The sequence below is a fragment of the Diceros bicornis genome, chromosome 33, assembly GCF_020826845.1.
Source record: "Diceros bicornis minor isolate mBicDic1 chromosome 33, mDicBic1.mat.cur, whole genome shotgun sequence".
NCBI classification, from domain to species: Eukaryota; Metazoa; Chordata; class Mammalia; order Perissodactyla; family Rhinocerotidae; genus Diceros; species Diceros bicornis.
In genome coordinates, this window is record NC_080772.1 from 23,657,966 (window position 1) to 23,674,832 (window position 16,867).

General features: G+C 36.8%; 1 pseudogene; it reads left to right on the forward strand.

Annotated features, from left to right (window-relative positions):
- The first annotated feature begins 8,200 nt into the window (after positions 1 to 8,200).
- On the forward strand, positions 8,201 to 8,723 carry LOC131396668 (small ribosomal subunit protein uS10-like; annotated as a pseudogene).
- The last annotated feature ends 8,144 nt before the right edge of the window (positions 8,724 to 16,867 follow it).

The following is a 16,867-nucleotide window of genomic DNA, read 5'->3' on the forward strand; positions in this document are numbered from 1 at the left end:
CAGGACTTTGGTGGAGGGCCCTGGGCTGCCAGAGAGCAGCATAAGACCACTGGCTACTCTAGGGATCAGGGGAGTGTGTTCTCAAACAGGAGAGGGGAGAGCAAAATGGATGTGGAGGAGATGAATATCATAATTTTGTTTAAAGCAATTTTCTTCAAATATTAGATTAGAGCTATGATTTAGATAATCAAGACAAAATCAAGTCATTAGCATGATTTTAGTTACATAAAAAAGGAATAGGTATTTCCTTCTCACTGCCCTTTGAAGGTGTATTTTCTTCTCTATAGTATTTACCCTTCAGTTCTTATGATGGAAAAAATATTTAGGTTTCCTTTGGGAACCACGACTCTCAGTCCCCAAGGTAAAGATGGGGCTGACCTACTCCCAAGGCTAATGGGTGGTCTGCTGACTCAGACTCAGCCAATCAGAACATTTCATTTCTCTGACCACAGGAGCTGGTTCAGGGAAGGCCATGTGACCCTCTCCAGGCAAATAACACCCCTTCTTGGACCTCTTGGAAATGAAAAGTCCCTTTGCTGGAGAGTTTGTAGCTGAGACGCTATGATATAAACCTAGAGCTACTGTTGACCATCCTGTCACCATGACGAGGGAGTTGGCTTGAGAATAAAGCCAGCCCCCAGGAAAAGGAAGCTGAGAGATGGAGAGAAATATTTTTGAATGTAATTTTTGAGCATCATAATCAGGCATGTCCAAAGTCAGCACCACTACAATTTTCAGTTACATGGGCCAATACATTCCATACTTGCTTTCTTTTTTGTTCAAAGTAGTTTAATTAAGGTTTCCATCACTTGAAGTCAAAAGAATCCTGACTAACGTATTTTCTCTTTCTCTTGGGTACCTCTCAAACATGTTACCTGTAACATTTTTCTTCTCTCCTCTTCTTCCTTTCTCCTCTTTATTCGCCCAAGTATATCCTAACCTGGAAAATAAAACAAAAAAATCATATCTTGTTTATCAAAGGTCAGGAGAATATTCTATTTTTCAACAATATTAGGCTATGTTTTTTGCTCAAGACTGTCTTCGGGTTCATAATGTGGTGCTATCACAGAAGAAAGTTTTTTGCAGTTATTTATTGCTCCATAACTAACAACCCCAAAACTCGGTGCTGACAGCAACAATCATTTTATCATATCTTATGATGTTGTCTCTCAGAAATTCATCTAGGGATCAGCTGGATGATTTTTCTTCTCCACATGGCATCAACTGGGGTCACTTGGAGATGTTCATCTGAAGGCTGGCCTAGTCTGGACAGTCCAAGATGGCTTATGCCTGGCATCTTGGTGGGGATGGCTGGAAGACTGGGTGCCACTGGAGCCCCTTCCCATTTAATCTCGGTGCTTCTTGACATGTTCTCTTATGGTGGCTCAGAACTTCATGAGTGATTGTTCCAAGAGGTCTTGGGGGTAAGCTGTAAGACTTCTTATAACCTCAACTCAGAAATCCAAGGATATCATTTTCACCTTATTCTATTGGTCAAGCAAATTACTAGGGCCTACCCAGATTTGAGGGGGAAAGGAATGAGATAGACTCCATCTTTAAGTGAGAAGAGTAGCAAGGTATTTGTGGCCATCTTTAATGTACCACAGGGTGGGATGGCAGTGGGAAGAGCTTGAGTTTTGGGATTGGACAAACCTGTCTAAGAAAGGCTTCGTCCCTCCCTAGCTGTGACCATTTGGCTTCAATTTGTAACATAGGGGATAATAAAACTTTTGAGAATCAAGTGAAATCATTTGTGTGAAGTGCCCTGGGACAATGCCTGGTACATAGAAGTCACTCACTAAGTTGTAGCTGGATTTCTTTAAGGAGATTTATCTTTCGATTATGTAAATTCTCTTTCTGCTAAGAGTAGAGTCTTCATCGATTGTGACAGATTGAGATTTTGTCTTTATCTATTAACTCTCTTTGTGTGGAGGCATTTTGGGTGGTCAAAAGCTAATTCATGAACTCTAGCTGCCTCTTCTTGGCTCCAGAGCTAATGTTATTGCAGATTGTCACAGATAATATCAGACTGCCTGGGGCCAGAATCATTTATTTTGTAGAGGAATAGTGTCACCAAAAGGTAATAAATTCAGCATCTTTCTGCAGGACTGCAGTTCTCCTTCAGCATGAGGTTTCTTGGTTCACCATTGCCCTTGCCACAAACAGGACTCAGATCAGGGCTGAGTACAATTCGGCCATGTGCTGGCATTAAAGGGCATTAGAAAATCTTCAGTCGAAAGCTCGACAGTTTGTCTGTGTGGAAGCCTCATCTGTGACATCTGCGATCCCCAGTCAGCCTCAGAATTCCCATGTTGACATTAGTGCAAAAAGGTTGTTCTACATTTGTGAAGTCCCTTCCTCTTGAGGCACAACCTCCCCCTCCACTTATGGCATTACAATCATAATAAATTGGTTCTACATGTTAGCTGCCTGGGATGGAAATAAATTTTATGGTTCTAATATAATGGGAAAAAAGAAGTGACATACATAATACTCATACTTGGAATTACTAAACTCTGGGAGCCATTATTATTATACCCACAGCTGAGTCTGTGGTTTGCATTTGGTATAAATTCCTAAGTTCTACTGCTGAAAGTTATGTGCAAGGGGTGTTGTTAATGAATTATGAGTCTTCTGTACTGTAAGGCTTAATATTTTGTTCAGTCTTTTGCATAAAATTGCTGAAGTATCATGAATAGTATATGGGTCTTGCCATCATTTTCCAGTTTGAGAAAAACAGTGCCTTTTAAAGGCTTTCCATTTAAAGTTTTGTAAAATAGTCATCGTTCTATTTCCATTGATTGTTTCTTAAGATGTTTATGTTTTCACTTCTTTAAGTCATCTCATGTTGCAATATTGAAGCAATCTGGAATGTGGGTTTGCAAATTCTGTTCTGAGCAGCAGGCCAGCTGGGAGCCCTGCACAGATATCATGCTCCACTTCTGTGGGAAAATAGAAACCTCTCTCACCACTAATGACCCCTATAGAGTCAATAAATTTTAAAAAAATCTATTTTTTAATAACTGGTATTGAAAATTTCTATGTTTTTTCTTTGCAATCTTTATACATTTGTCTTTTATTTTTTTACTTCAATGACTTGTACCTGAAATAAAATGCTAGACAGTAATGGTTCTCAAACACACAGAGAAAACTTTTAATCTTTCACCAATGAATTATTTATTTATTTTAGTTTCTCTATTTATTTTTTTATTGAAGTAATTTTTTTTTTTTTTTTTTTGTGAGGAAGGTTAGCCCTGAGCTAACATCCATTGCCAATACTCCTTTTTATGCTAAGGAAGATTGGCCCTGGGGATAACATCCGTGCCCATCTTCCTCTACTTTATATGGGACACCGCCACAGCATGGCTTGACAAGCGGTGCGTCAGTCCACGCCTGGGATCTGAACTTGCGAACCCCAGGCCACTGAAGAGGAGCGTGTGAACTTAACTGCTATGCCACTGAGCCAGCCCCTTGAGGTAACTTTTTTTTAAATGAAGATATTTCAACTGAAATATTTGGAAGAAATGAAAGAAAAGTGATAAATTTTTTTATTATATTTTTTAAATTGATAGTAATGTCATTCGGGTCAACAACAGATTATTAAACAAGGTATTATATATTTCATCTATCTTTAAATTTTAAGATCAATTTAGGTATGGATATAGCTTTGAGAAGCCATATATTAGGTTGAATATTACAATCACCCATTGGAATATTACTACGTTATTTTTCTGATAATTCAGGCATTAAACTCAATTTCTAGGAGGGAAAAATATCCAGGTTTTGTTCTGTCTCATCGTTCAAGTGTTCCATTGTCACCATCAAGCCAGTTGAACCATGTTCACTATAGAAAGCTACAGAGTAAGACCCCCTCTATTCTCTTACATAGACATGTTCATTGGATAGTATTGTTACAGTGCTTTGAATTCCTGCAAAATATATACCTTGTTCCCCGCATTCGAGTATGCATGCTAAATAAGTCTCATAAAATACACAAAGTAATTTTCCTTCACAATTACTTTAAAATAATGTGATTTTTGAATATATAACGAGTCCTGTTAACTAGAATTCCTACCCCCCTTCCCCTTTATCAACATTCCCACTGCCTACCTATTTTTTCTGTTTGGGTACATTTTATCACAGACAAAATAAGCATTTCTACACTAACGGAAAAACAGTCATACTGAACCAATTAAAGCAAGCAGAGGAGAGAATTAGGGGAGAAAATTTGTGGTGTTTTATGGATGAGATGGCATATATGATATCGTACCTCACATTATCATAACTCACAGACGTCTTACTTTCTTAATGAGTGACAATAGCAAATCTGGGAAACATCTGCCTTGAAAAAGAACACTAACTGCTCTCTGCTTAAAAAATGTTGCTCGGCTATTACTTTATGGCAGCCATGCGTATCATATTGTGGTATGAGATGTCTTGGTTGCAAGAAATTAATATTCTCATGTTTGATTTCAAATTGTCTAGAACAGAATCTCAGCATAATTCAAATCATTGTAAAGCCACAGTTGGAATAAAGAACATGATTTACTATTAGCAAATCTCCAACATTGCTACTCAATTCTCAGTAATCATTATGACTTGGGTGAAGGAAATTTAGCAAACTATTGTGTGATTTTGTGCCATCTATAAAGAAAATCTGCAATATAAAAAGAAAATATACAAACAATCTCTCATCTATATAGCTAACTTTTCAACTGGTAAGCATGTTTTGGCTGCACAAGTAAAATATATTCTTTAAATCCCATTACCACCACTGCCATCAGAATAAGTTTATTAATATTCCCACCTGTGTTTCTATCATGAACAAGAGTATTTTTCCTTTCCTCTCATTACCAATTGATAGGTGTTTGGAAGATGAAAGAATGACACTTTTAGAATAAGCAACAAGAAACAATTCCAATATCAATACGTGCATTGCATGGCCTCCCTAATTTTTCCAAGTTATTGTCAAATAGGTCTGTTCAATCGTTTTTATTTCTCCTTAAAGTGGGAGATAAGGTCACTGTAAATTAACTGCTTTTGCACTTTGAATACATGTTCTCATTGTACTAATACTGTATTGTTAATTTCTAAACTGTTGCAGAAGCATGGAGTTTGGCAAAATGCTAATTATTTCTTTCTCGGCTTAGAAAATAAATTTGGTCATGGAAAAGAATTTGTTTCCGGATTATCTCAGATATTTGTCATCATCGTTGTTTTTTTGTTTTTTTTTTTTCAGTAGTGATGCATTATTATTACAAAGTGTGAAAATTTTCATTCAAGAGTGACTTTATCCAAGACATTATCTAATAGAACAGCTGGTGCCCCTGTTCAGATTGACCCTGAACAATAGCGAAGTTCACAATTCTCGCAGACCACTGACTTGCCCTTGTTATAAACAGAGCAGGGTCTGAATTACTTATATTGAATATTTAGCTCATCATTTATTGTAATATTTGATGAAATAAGTCGCATGAACTGAAGATAGAGTTTTTTCATATACCAACTGTTTTAAATTACACAATCGATTTAATCTCAAATATTTTTTAACATCCAAAATGCTCTCAAAGTGTGTAGTTCATAATTTTATATATATAGATAGATAGAGATTTGTTTTTAGGTAATCCTACTGTTTAGCCCAATGCATAAGCAGGTTTGAATTTTTAATCTCGTTAGTGCCAGAAAACAAAACTAGCGGTGCATAAAGGGGATTGAGCCATATTTGATGGTATCTTGTGAATATTTCTGACTCTAAACAGATTCATATACTGTTTACAGTTGTCTTTTGCATGCAGGTGCATTGTGGGAAAGTAACCCACCATTGAAGTCACTCAAATCCTTTGCTTCAAGTCTTTTAGTCACATAGTAAGAAATTAACAATGCTGCATTTGTTTTCTTCTTAATATTTCTCATATTTCTTATTCTCATTCTGTAGGAATGCATGCTAATCCAAGGACACATTCTCATACATTCATTAATCCTTGTGCTCCAAAATGATTCACGTGAAAATTCAAAATCAGATGGTTTCATGTGTTCCAACAGCTTTTGCTAAAACAGGGTCATCCTTGAACTTGTCATCTGCTTAGGTATTGAATTCCCCAGTTCACTCAATTGCGTGATCTTAAGAATGTGGCCATTTGCCATTCCTGTCTCAACTTTGAACACATGTTTTTGCATCTAACTCTTCAGCTGTAGGAGCCCCTCGATTATAAATGACCTACTGGGAAAAAAGGGTAGATCATTTAAGGAGCTACCCAAGTAATACATTAACATGTTGTTTCTGTTTAAAAATAAAGTATTATTAGTGTCATTTTCCTGGTGATGACATGTTTTAACTCTTTAAAGCATGCTACTGCAGTATCTGAGATATAAATTAATTGTTTAAAGAGTAAAATATTCCTTTAGCTCTAAGAAGAGTTTTTATCTATTTGATGAAGTTATAATCAGGGTGATATTTTGAGAGAAAATCAGTTGTCATTTTTTTCTGATTTAGAACAGTATCCTAATGTGGAATAATTTAATTGTAAAAAAATTTATTTTCATATGTGTATATTGTGTTACTCAGTTTTCTTCTAAAAAGCCAGTGGACAGATGTTAGTTTCAGATAGTTATAATTAAATGATTGAGTCAAATTAAACACATATTTGTCTTCTCTGCTGGACTAAAAACTCCTTGAAGGCACAGATTGTGTCCTAGTCATTCCTCAGATGGAGAAATGACTAGGACAAAGTATGGCGTACAGTAGGTGGTCATTAAATGTTGCTGAACTGATCTGAATCTGTATGTGGCCAGATGTGAAACACCTATTTTGTTTTTAACCACACAATCTTCAACTAAAGATAAAATATAAGCTCATATTTTGCATTTGTCCCATATCTTATTTTTAATTTCCAGCTCACTTTCACGTAGTTGTATCATTTTATCCTTTTGGGGTGGTGGGTCTAATAAGTCTTATCAGTCCAGTTTTCCTGTTTGAAGTCACAATCCTATTTAATTAATTACATGGCAGGAACTGGAAACTAGTTTTTTTTTCCTTTTAAAAACTTGTAGGCCTTTTAACCTATGCTTATTTCACTGTTTTATGAGAACTATGAGGGATGGCTCAAATTGCCTCTTTGTAGAAAAAGACTTCATATTTCAGCTTGGAGATGAACGACGCTGAAAAGACTATCACTCCTGCCTGAACAACAAGAAAAAAAGCTGACAAGCTGGAAATTAATGACTTTCCTTGAACCCTTGAGAGAAATGAGATTGCAGGGCAAAAAACTACTCTGAAATATGGGGAGAGACAAGTGCTTGCAAAAAACGATGTTGCCAACCTCCATATAAGCCAAAAAGAAGATTCAGCTAGAAATTTTTAATGAATTGCTAAAGGCTGGGTGGGAGTCAGAAGTCCCTGGGGGCTGCAGACATGTGTGACAGGGGTCACACTCTCTCGAAGGATTTTCCTCTAGGAACTCACAGGGAAGATTGGGGCAATGCCTAAGAAAACTTTTCCTGTGATACTGGCCGGAGCAGGGGAGGGAACAGAAGCCACTGCTGAAACACTGCCAGATTCATCTTCTGTATCATCTCAAAGGAACAAAAGCCTTAATATGCAGGGAAAAGAGAACAAAAGTGTAGACTGAGGCCCCTGGGAGAGGGGTGGGACTCTGTGGAGGCCCAGCATTACCCCTGGAGAAGGAGAAGGAGTACTTGAGAATGTCACAGCCCCAAGATCTAGGTTCACAATGCCTGCCTAAATCTGAGGCTGAATAAGAACATCAGACAACACCTCCTTCCCCTACTCCCCCACCTCCAACACCCTGTCAAGTGTCAGATACAATTAAGAGTGGAATACAGCTGGGAGAGCTGCAAGAGACAGATCCTCTGTTGCACAAGGGAAAAAGCCTAAGCCAAGTAGGGACACCCACGGCAGAACTGGAAGCAAGCTTTAAACACAGCCCAGCTCCTGACTAGATTGACACGAACCCCTGCACTGACAGCCAGCAGAAGGAAGGGTGTGCTCATTTCCAGCATAACCATTATTTATCTCAATATCTATTGTCTTGTATAATATGTCTAACTTTCAACAAAAAACTTATATAAGTTATATGAAGAGGGAAGAAAACCCACGGTTTAAAATGACATAGGGCGGCCGGCCTGGTGGCGCAAGCAGTTAAGTGCACACGCTCTGCTGCAGCCGCCCAGGATTCGCCGGTTCGGATCCCGGGCGCGCACCGACGCACTGCTTATCAAGCCATGCTGTGGTGGCGTCCCATATAAAGTGGAGGAAGATGGGCATGGATGTTAGCCCAGGGCCAGTCTTCCTCAGCAAAAAGAGGAAGATTGGCAGATGTTAGCTCAAGGCCAATCTTCCTCACCAAAAAAAATAATAAAGATACCGGAAAGACACCACTGGACCCAAGGTGGTGGTTCACTGAATTAGAATTATCCTAACCAGCTACAATGTGAAATTCCTGGAGAAGGGGTGTCCTCACTTGATCAGAAGTGCAAAGGAAAGGAACCTCAGAGTGAAAGGACCAGATCGGATGCCTACCAAGACTGAGAATCCCTATGAGAAAAAGTCCCGGTAGTGAAGGTTCTGAGACTTGGATCATTTCCAGGTGAGAATCCACAGGTGGTTCATTGACTTGTAAGGTCCTTCCAAGATCGTTGAACCGCTTACTTCAATCAGTATGGAGCCAGGAGCAGAGACTGAAGTCACCGTTGCAGATGCTTAAATCAACTATTTTAATAAATTGATTATCAGTTGTTTAAAAAAGAGGTATAAATAATAAGTAATTAGAGGAGAGAAAATGGAATCATAAAAGTGCTTAATAATTCAGAGAAGGCAGAAAGTGAACAAAAAGGCAAGAAAAAACAAATGGAACAAGTAGAAAACCGCTAGCAAGGCAGTAGATTTTAATCCAGCCATAATAATAACTACTTTAAATGTCTAAATACATTAGTTACGAGGAAAAGATTGTTAGATTGGCTGTAGAAACAAGACTCAGTTATACGTTGTCTACGGGAGACTCACTTTAAATATAAAGACATGCATTAAGTTAAAAGTAAAAGCGTATACCATGCAAACACTATCAGCCCGGTCCCTCACGAAAAACCTAAGCTGGAGTAGGCACATTAAATTCAGTCAAAGAGACTTCAAAACAAGAAATAGTATCAGAAATAAAGTATAACATTACATAATGATAAAGGGGTACGTTCTCCAAGTCAACGTAACAGTCCTAAAGGTGTACACACCTAATAGCAGAATTTCAAAATACATGAGGCAAAAACTGATGAATCTGAGAGGACAAATAGACAAAGCCACAATTATCATTGGTGACTCCAATACATCTTTGTAGTTATTAATAGAACACACAGGCCAAAAAAAAAATCAGTAAGGGTATAAACGATATGAACAACACTATCAACCAACTTGACCTAATTGACATTTATCACTCCACCAAAGAACTTCAGAAAATACATTCTTCTTTTTTTTTTTTTTGTGAGGGAGATCAGCCCTGTGCTAACATCTGCCGATCCTCCTCTTTTTTTGCTGAGGAAGACTGGCGCTGGGCTAAGATCTGTGCCCATCTTCCTCCATTTTATATGGGATGCCGCCACAGCATAGCCTGCCAAGCGGTGCGCCTGTGCGCGCCCAGGATCCCAACCCGCGAACCCCGGGCCATGGCAGCGGAGCGCTCGCACTTAACCTCTTGCGCCACCAGGCCGGCCCCAGAATATACGTTCTTCTTAAGTGCACATGGAACATTCACCAAAATAGACCAAATTCTGGGTCACAAAACAAACTTTAACAAATTTAAAAGAACAGACATGATACCAAGTATGTTCTCAGATCATTACAGAATTGTACTAGAAACCAACATAAGAAAGATATCTGGAAGATCTCCAAATATTTGGAAACTAAACGATACCTTTCTAAATAACTCATGAATCCAAAAGGAGGTCTCAAGGGAAATTTTTAAATATTTTGAACTTTCAACATAGGCAAATAACCCAATTAACAGGGCAGATGCTCTTAATGGAAACCCCACCAAAGGAAATATACAGATGCAAATAAGCGTATGAAAATATGCTCGGCATCATTTGTCAGTGGGGAATTTCACATTAAAACAATGAGATACCACTATCCACCTATTAGAATGGCTAAAATAATAATAATAATAAAACTCTGACAATACAATTGCTAGCAAGGATGTATAACAACAGGGACTCGTTGCTTGTGAGAATGCAGAAATGATACGGCTACTTTGGAAGACAGTTTGGCAATTTCTTACGAAGCTAAACATCGTCTCATCATACAGCCCCCAAATCACACTCCTAGGTATTTATCCAATTGATTTTAAAACATGTCCACACAAAAACTTGCACATGAATGTTTATAGCAGCTTTATTTATAATTGCCCCAAACTGGAAGCAACCAAAATATCATTCAATAGGTAAATAGATAAATAGATTTTCGTCCATCCATACAATGAAATGTTACTCGGAAATAAAAAGAAATGAACTATCAGGTCATGAAAAGACGTGGTGGACCCTTAAATGCATATTGGTAAGTGAAAGCAGCCAGTTTGAAAAGGCTATATATTGTATGATTATAATTATATGACATTCTGAAAAATGTCAAAACTGTAGAAACAATAAAATAATCAGTGTTTGCCAGGAGTTCAGGGGCAAGGGGAGAGGTATGTAGAGGTGAAGCACAGGAAATTTTTAAGGCTGCAGAATTATTCTGCATTCCACTGTAATGGTGGATACAAGACATTATGCATTTATAAAATCCATAGAACTTTACAGCATAAAGAGTGAAGTTTCATGTATGCAAAATTTAAAAAATCTTAACGGAGGTTGGGGGACCCCAGAATGAAATGTAGAATGTGACAAAACAATGTTAACTGTGTTACAAATATGTGAAGGGGGTATGGAGAAAAGGTACTGAACTAAATAATTTTGGAAATGAGTGGAGTCTGTAAGACTGTACTCTAGTTGATAAAGTTGTTTATCATGGGGGTATGGTTTAATAATTCTGATACCACTGTACACATATACTGGAATTGAACAACTAAGAAATGGATAGCAATGGTGGGAGATAGGTTTCTCACTATTGAAGAGGGAGTTTAGAGATGACCAAAAAAAAAGAAGCTAGAATGATCCATGTGGTAATAGATTAGAGTATGAGACATCAATATGATCTTATGTTTAGCTTACATATAGATGGTTACATATAGAAATACACACACACACAGGTTAGTAGACACACATATATTTCCTTGCTCTGTTAGCTGAGGGCCTGAAGCAATGAAACCTTAGTAGCCACAAGTATACCTCCGATCCAGATCTTGGTTTGCAATAAAGGTTTGCAAAAAAATACCTCCAATAAGAGGAACAGGGCTCCTTAGAGAAATGGCAGATTCTAGGACTGGGGCAGAAAATCCACATGCATTTGGAGGATCTTGTAGTGGCATAAACTAAAAAACATGAAAACAGCAATGATAGGATGTGTCAAAGAGACACAGGAGCCAACTGAAAGAGCTCCCAATGGCCAAAGCTATAATAATTTGAGCGAAAAAAATAAATTATACTGGATAATAACCCAAAATATAAAATAAATGTTCATGAGTCCACACTGACATAAATGAATGAATGAATGAATAAATGAATAAATACAGAAGAATAGACAAATCTCCATGCAGAAAAATTCAAATAATTTATGTAGATACTCCACCCTCAAGGAGGTGGTGTGTAACTCCCCTCTCATTCAGTGTGGACTTTACATAGTGACTTCCTTCCAAAGTGTACATTATGGAAAGGCGAGTAAAGAGTGACTTTACTGTGGAGACACTTGACTTATACTACCTCAGCCAGGTGATTAAGATTACTGTCAATAGTGATAAGTCCTATTGATAGTATATACCCTTGATATGATGTGATGAAAATTGTACTTTCCCCAGGGGTCTTCCTCTCTAAAACACATAATTCCAGAGTAATCATGAGAAAAACATCAGACAAATATCAATTGTGGAGCATTCTATAAAATACCTGACCAGCACTCCTTAAAACTGTCAAGGTCACCAAAAACACAGAAAGTCTGAGAAACTGTTACAGCCAAGAAGAACCTAGGGAAATATGACTACTAAGTGTTATATGGTATACTTAATGGGGTCCTAGGACAGCAAAAGAACATTAGGTAGAAACTAAGGAGATCTGAATAAAGTATGGACTTTAGTTAATAATTATGTATCAATATTGGATCATTAATTGTAAAAAATGTACCACACTAATATAAGATGTTAATAATAGGGGAAACTTGGTGTGGGGGCATACGAGAAATATTTGTATTATCTTCATAATTTTCAGTAAACCTTAAACTGTTGTAAAATAATAAATTTACTTTAAAGATGTATTTGGAACTGAATGATAATGAAAATACAACATATCAAAAGTTGCAAGATGCCCCTAAAGCAGTGCTTAGAGAGAAATTTATAGCATTAAATACTAGATTGGAATAGAGGAAATATCTCATATCAATAACCTGAATTTCTGGCTTAAGAAACTAGCAAAAGAAGATTAAATTAAGCCCAAAGCTCAGGAAATAATAAAAATTAGAGCAGAAATCAGTGAAACTGGAAACAGAAAAAGATAAGAAAATCGATGGAACCTAATGCTGATTCTTTGAAGAGATCATAAAATTAATAGACTTCTAGTCAGGCTGATCAAGAAAAAGAAAAGACAGAAATTACCAATATCAGGAAGAAAATAAGAGACATTAAGGGATAACAAGGTATATATGAACCACTTTGAGTTCATAAATTTAACATTTAGATGAAATGGACCAATTTGTTGAAAGGCACAAACCATTGAAAATTCACTCAAGAAGCACAAATAACCTGAATGATCCCACATCTATGAAAGAGATTAAATTTGTAGTTAAAAACCTTCCAAAAAAGAAAACTCTAGGTCCAGATAGTTTCCCTGACAAATTCTGCCAAACATTCAAGGAAGAAATAATAGAACTTTCTCAAAATTTCTTCCAAAAAATAGAAGCAGAACACATACTAATTCATTCTACAAGGACAGCATTACTCTACCAGAGAAAGAAAACTACAGAAGGATATTTCATGAATATAGACCAAAATTCCTCAATAAAGTATTAGCAAATTGCATCCAGCCATATATAAAAAGTATAATGTATCATGACAAGTGAGGCTTATCCCACAAATGCAAGGCTGTTTTAACATTTGATAACCAATTAATATAATTTGATGCATTCACAGACTATATAAGAAACACCATATGATCGTCTCAATAGATACAATAAAAGCACTTAACAAATTTTTATATTCTTTCATGATAACACTTAACAAACTAGGAATAGAAAGGAATGTTCTTAACCTAATAAAGGGCATCTACAAAAAAAAAAAAAAGAGAAAACACTCAAACCAAAAAACAAACCTACTGCATATATCATATTGAATGGTGAGAGATTAAATTTTTCTCCTAAGGTCAAGAATAAGACTAGTATGTTTTCTCTCGTCTCTCCTATTCAACATTGTTTGCAACTCCTAATCAGTGCAATAATGCAGGAAAAAGAAATATAGGGGATACAAATTAGAAAAGAAATAAAACTGTCTCATTTCATAGACAATGTGACTTATCTAGGTAGAAAACCCAAGAATCTACACAAAAGTTCCTGGAACTAATAACAGAAGTTAGCAAGCTTGCAAGATACAAGGTCAATATAAAACAGTCAATTGTATCTCTATTTACTAGCAATGAACATTTGGAATACCATTTACAATAGTACCCTCTGCCCTAAAGGAAGTACGTATGCATAAATCTAGCAAAAATATGTGCAGGATATGCATGGTGAAAAACTACAAAATAGTGATGAAAGACAATCTAAATAAATGGAGAGACATAATACCAAGTTCATCCCCAATCTATAAATTCAACTCAATCTCAATAAAAACTCCAGCAAGGTTTTCTGTAGATATTGACAAACTGACTCTAAAATTTATGTGAAAAAGCGAAGTAGAACAGCCAAAACAATTTTGAAAAAAAGAACAGAGTTGGAAGACTATACTACCTGATCTCAAGACTCAATACGAAACTGCAATATTCAAAACAGTGTGGTATTGGTGAGAGGATAGATAAATATCAGTGGAACAGAATAGAAAGCCCAATAATAGACCCACATAAGTGTAGTCAACTGATTTTTTGAAAAAGATGCAAAGGCAATCACTGGAGAAAATAATTTATTCAACAAATGGTGCTGGAACAATTGGGCATCCATATGCAAAAAAATGAACCTGGACGCATGGACCTCACATCTTTACAAAAGAATTGATTCAAAATAGATCAAAGATGTAAATGTAAAATGTAGGAATATAAAACTTCTAGAAGAAAATGTAGAAGAAATTCTGCAGGATCCAAACAAATATTCTCCAGTGAAGAACGGATAGCAAAAAGCTGAATGTTATTAGTCATTAGGGAAATTCAAATTAAAACCACAATGCAATGCCACTGCACACCTGCACTCTGTTCACTGGAAGGGCCTAGAAGCAGTGACACCCTAGTAGCCATCAGCACACCCAGTGCCCAGATCTTAGTTTCTAAATAGCATTCTGCAAAAAACGAAAAAGAAAAAAGAAAATGAAAGAAATAGCTGACTCTAGGGCTGAATCAGGAAAAATGCAAGAGGAATCTGTAGCATCTTGTAGCACCAGAAAGCAAGGAGGTGCTAAAAAAAAAAAACCCACAAAACAGATAAGGGCATGTCAAAAAGACACAGAACCTAATCTGTAGGAACTCCCAATGGCTAAACCTGGAACAATTAGAGCAACAAAATAAATGATATCGGATTATAACCTAAGAAATAAAGTCAATATCCATGAGTTCATATTGATGTAATTGAATTATTGAATAAATAAACAAATGGAAGAAAAGGGACTAATCTTTCTTAGAGAATAATTCCAAATAATATATGTAGAGGGGATGAGGGAAATAGAAAAGGACCATTAAAATACCTCAGTAATGACCGCTACAGGCATGATCCACAGATGGATGCTAACATTAGTGGGTAAAATTTTACAGAGAAACAGGAGATTTACATAGCCACATGATATTTATTAATCACTGTTGTGGTTTTAACATGTCTCCACAAACTCCTTGAGACACCTTTCCAGGAGATGGAGTTTAATCCCCCTCCTCTTGAGTAAGGCATAGATTTAGTGACTGGCTTCTAATGAACAGAGTACAGAAAGGGGGGGAAATGTTAATTTTACAGAGGAAAAACATGCAGTGATGAAAACTCTAAGTGATCAAGTTAACTGTACTAACTTTATTAACCAGTAATAAGTCAGGTTGATATCATGATATGATGTGATGAGAAGGGTACTTGACTTCTGCGGTATTATTCCCCTGAATCCATATTCCCTATTAATCATGAGCAAACATCAGACAAACACAGGTTGAATGTCAGTCAACAAAAATGCCTGACCAGCGCTCTTCCAAAGTGTCAAGGTCATGAAAAAAACAAAAAGAAAAGAAAAAAGACTAAAACAGTCACAGATTGGGGGAGACTAAGGAAAAATGATGAATAAATGCAACATGGTGTAGATCCCAGAACAGAAAAAGGACTTGAGCGGAAAAGCTGGTGAAATATTTTGATAAATGTACTATAGTTATACAAAATGTTAACCTTAGGCGAAGCTGGGTGAAAAGTATACAGGAACTTTCTGTACTATTGTTGCAACTCTTCTGTAAATCTAAAATTATTTAAAAATAAAAAGTAAAGAGAGGGCTGGCCTAGTGGCATAGTGGTTAAGATCGCATGTTCCGCTTTGGCGGCCAGGGGTTCACAGGTTCGGATCCCATGTGTGAACCTATGCACCGCTCATCAAGCCATGCTGTGGCGGTGTCCCACATATAAAATAGAGGAGGATGGGCACAGATGTTAGCTCAGGGCCAATCTTCCTCAGCAAAAAGAGGAAGATTGGCAACAGATGTTAGCTCGTGGCCAATCTTCCTCACAAAAAAAAAGAAAAAAAGCATGTTGTAAAGGTTTTGATATAATAAGTGAGGCTATTTGACAGTTCTTTGATCTAGGCAAATAAAATTATAAATTAGCGTAGCCATAGACGTTCATATAAAGATAGTACAGTGATGAAATAATTCTGGAGCAACATATTGTATACTGTACATACAAGTAGCTTTATCCATCTCACAACTGTTTAATTAATATCTTTTTATTCCATTCTTTCTAATAACGCAATCTCTAGGGTTCCACTAGCCAATAAAACTTTCTGCAATGATGGAAATGTTCTTTGCCTGTGCTGTCCAACATGGTAGCCACTAGCCACATGTGACTGTTGGACACTTGAAATGTGGCTAGTATGACTGAGGAGCTAAAATTTCAATGTAATTTAACTTTAATTAATTTAAATTTAAATTTAAGTAGCCACATGTTGCTAGTGACTATCATATTGGACAAAGCAACTCTAGATAATACGTGCCTTGACAGCAGCAGTTTGTTTTGCTAAGTTTTTATCTTTTTGGAGATTCTTGTCTAGTGCAGTGGTTTTCAACCTGCGTGCACATTAGAATCACATGGAGGGGACTTTAAACAAAGTTTAATTTTGTGATCTCTGCCCCAGATAATTAAATCAGAATCACTTGGTGGGGGTTGGGGGGGGAAGAAAAGGGATGTCCAGATATAAGTATTTGTTTTAAAAGATGGCAGGTGATTCTAATACCACCAGGGTTAAGAAACACTGTTTTCAGTAAAGAAAGGATATATAACCCAGTTATCTAAAATGGATTTAGATTCCCTACCTTTTAATAATGCCCGAGCTTTCTCACA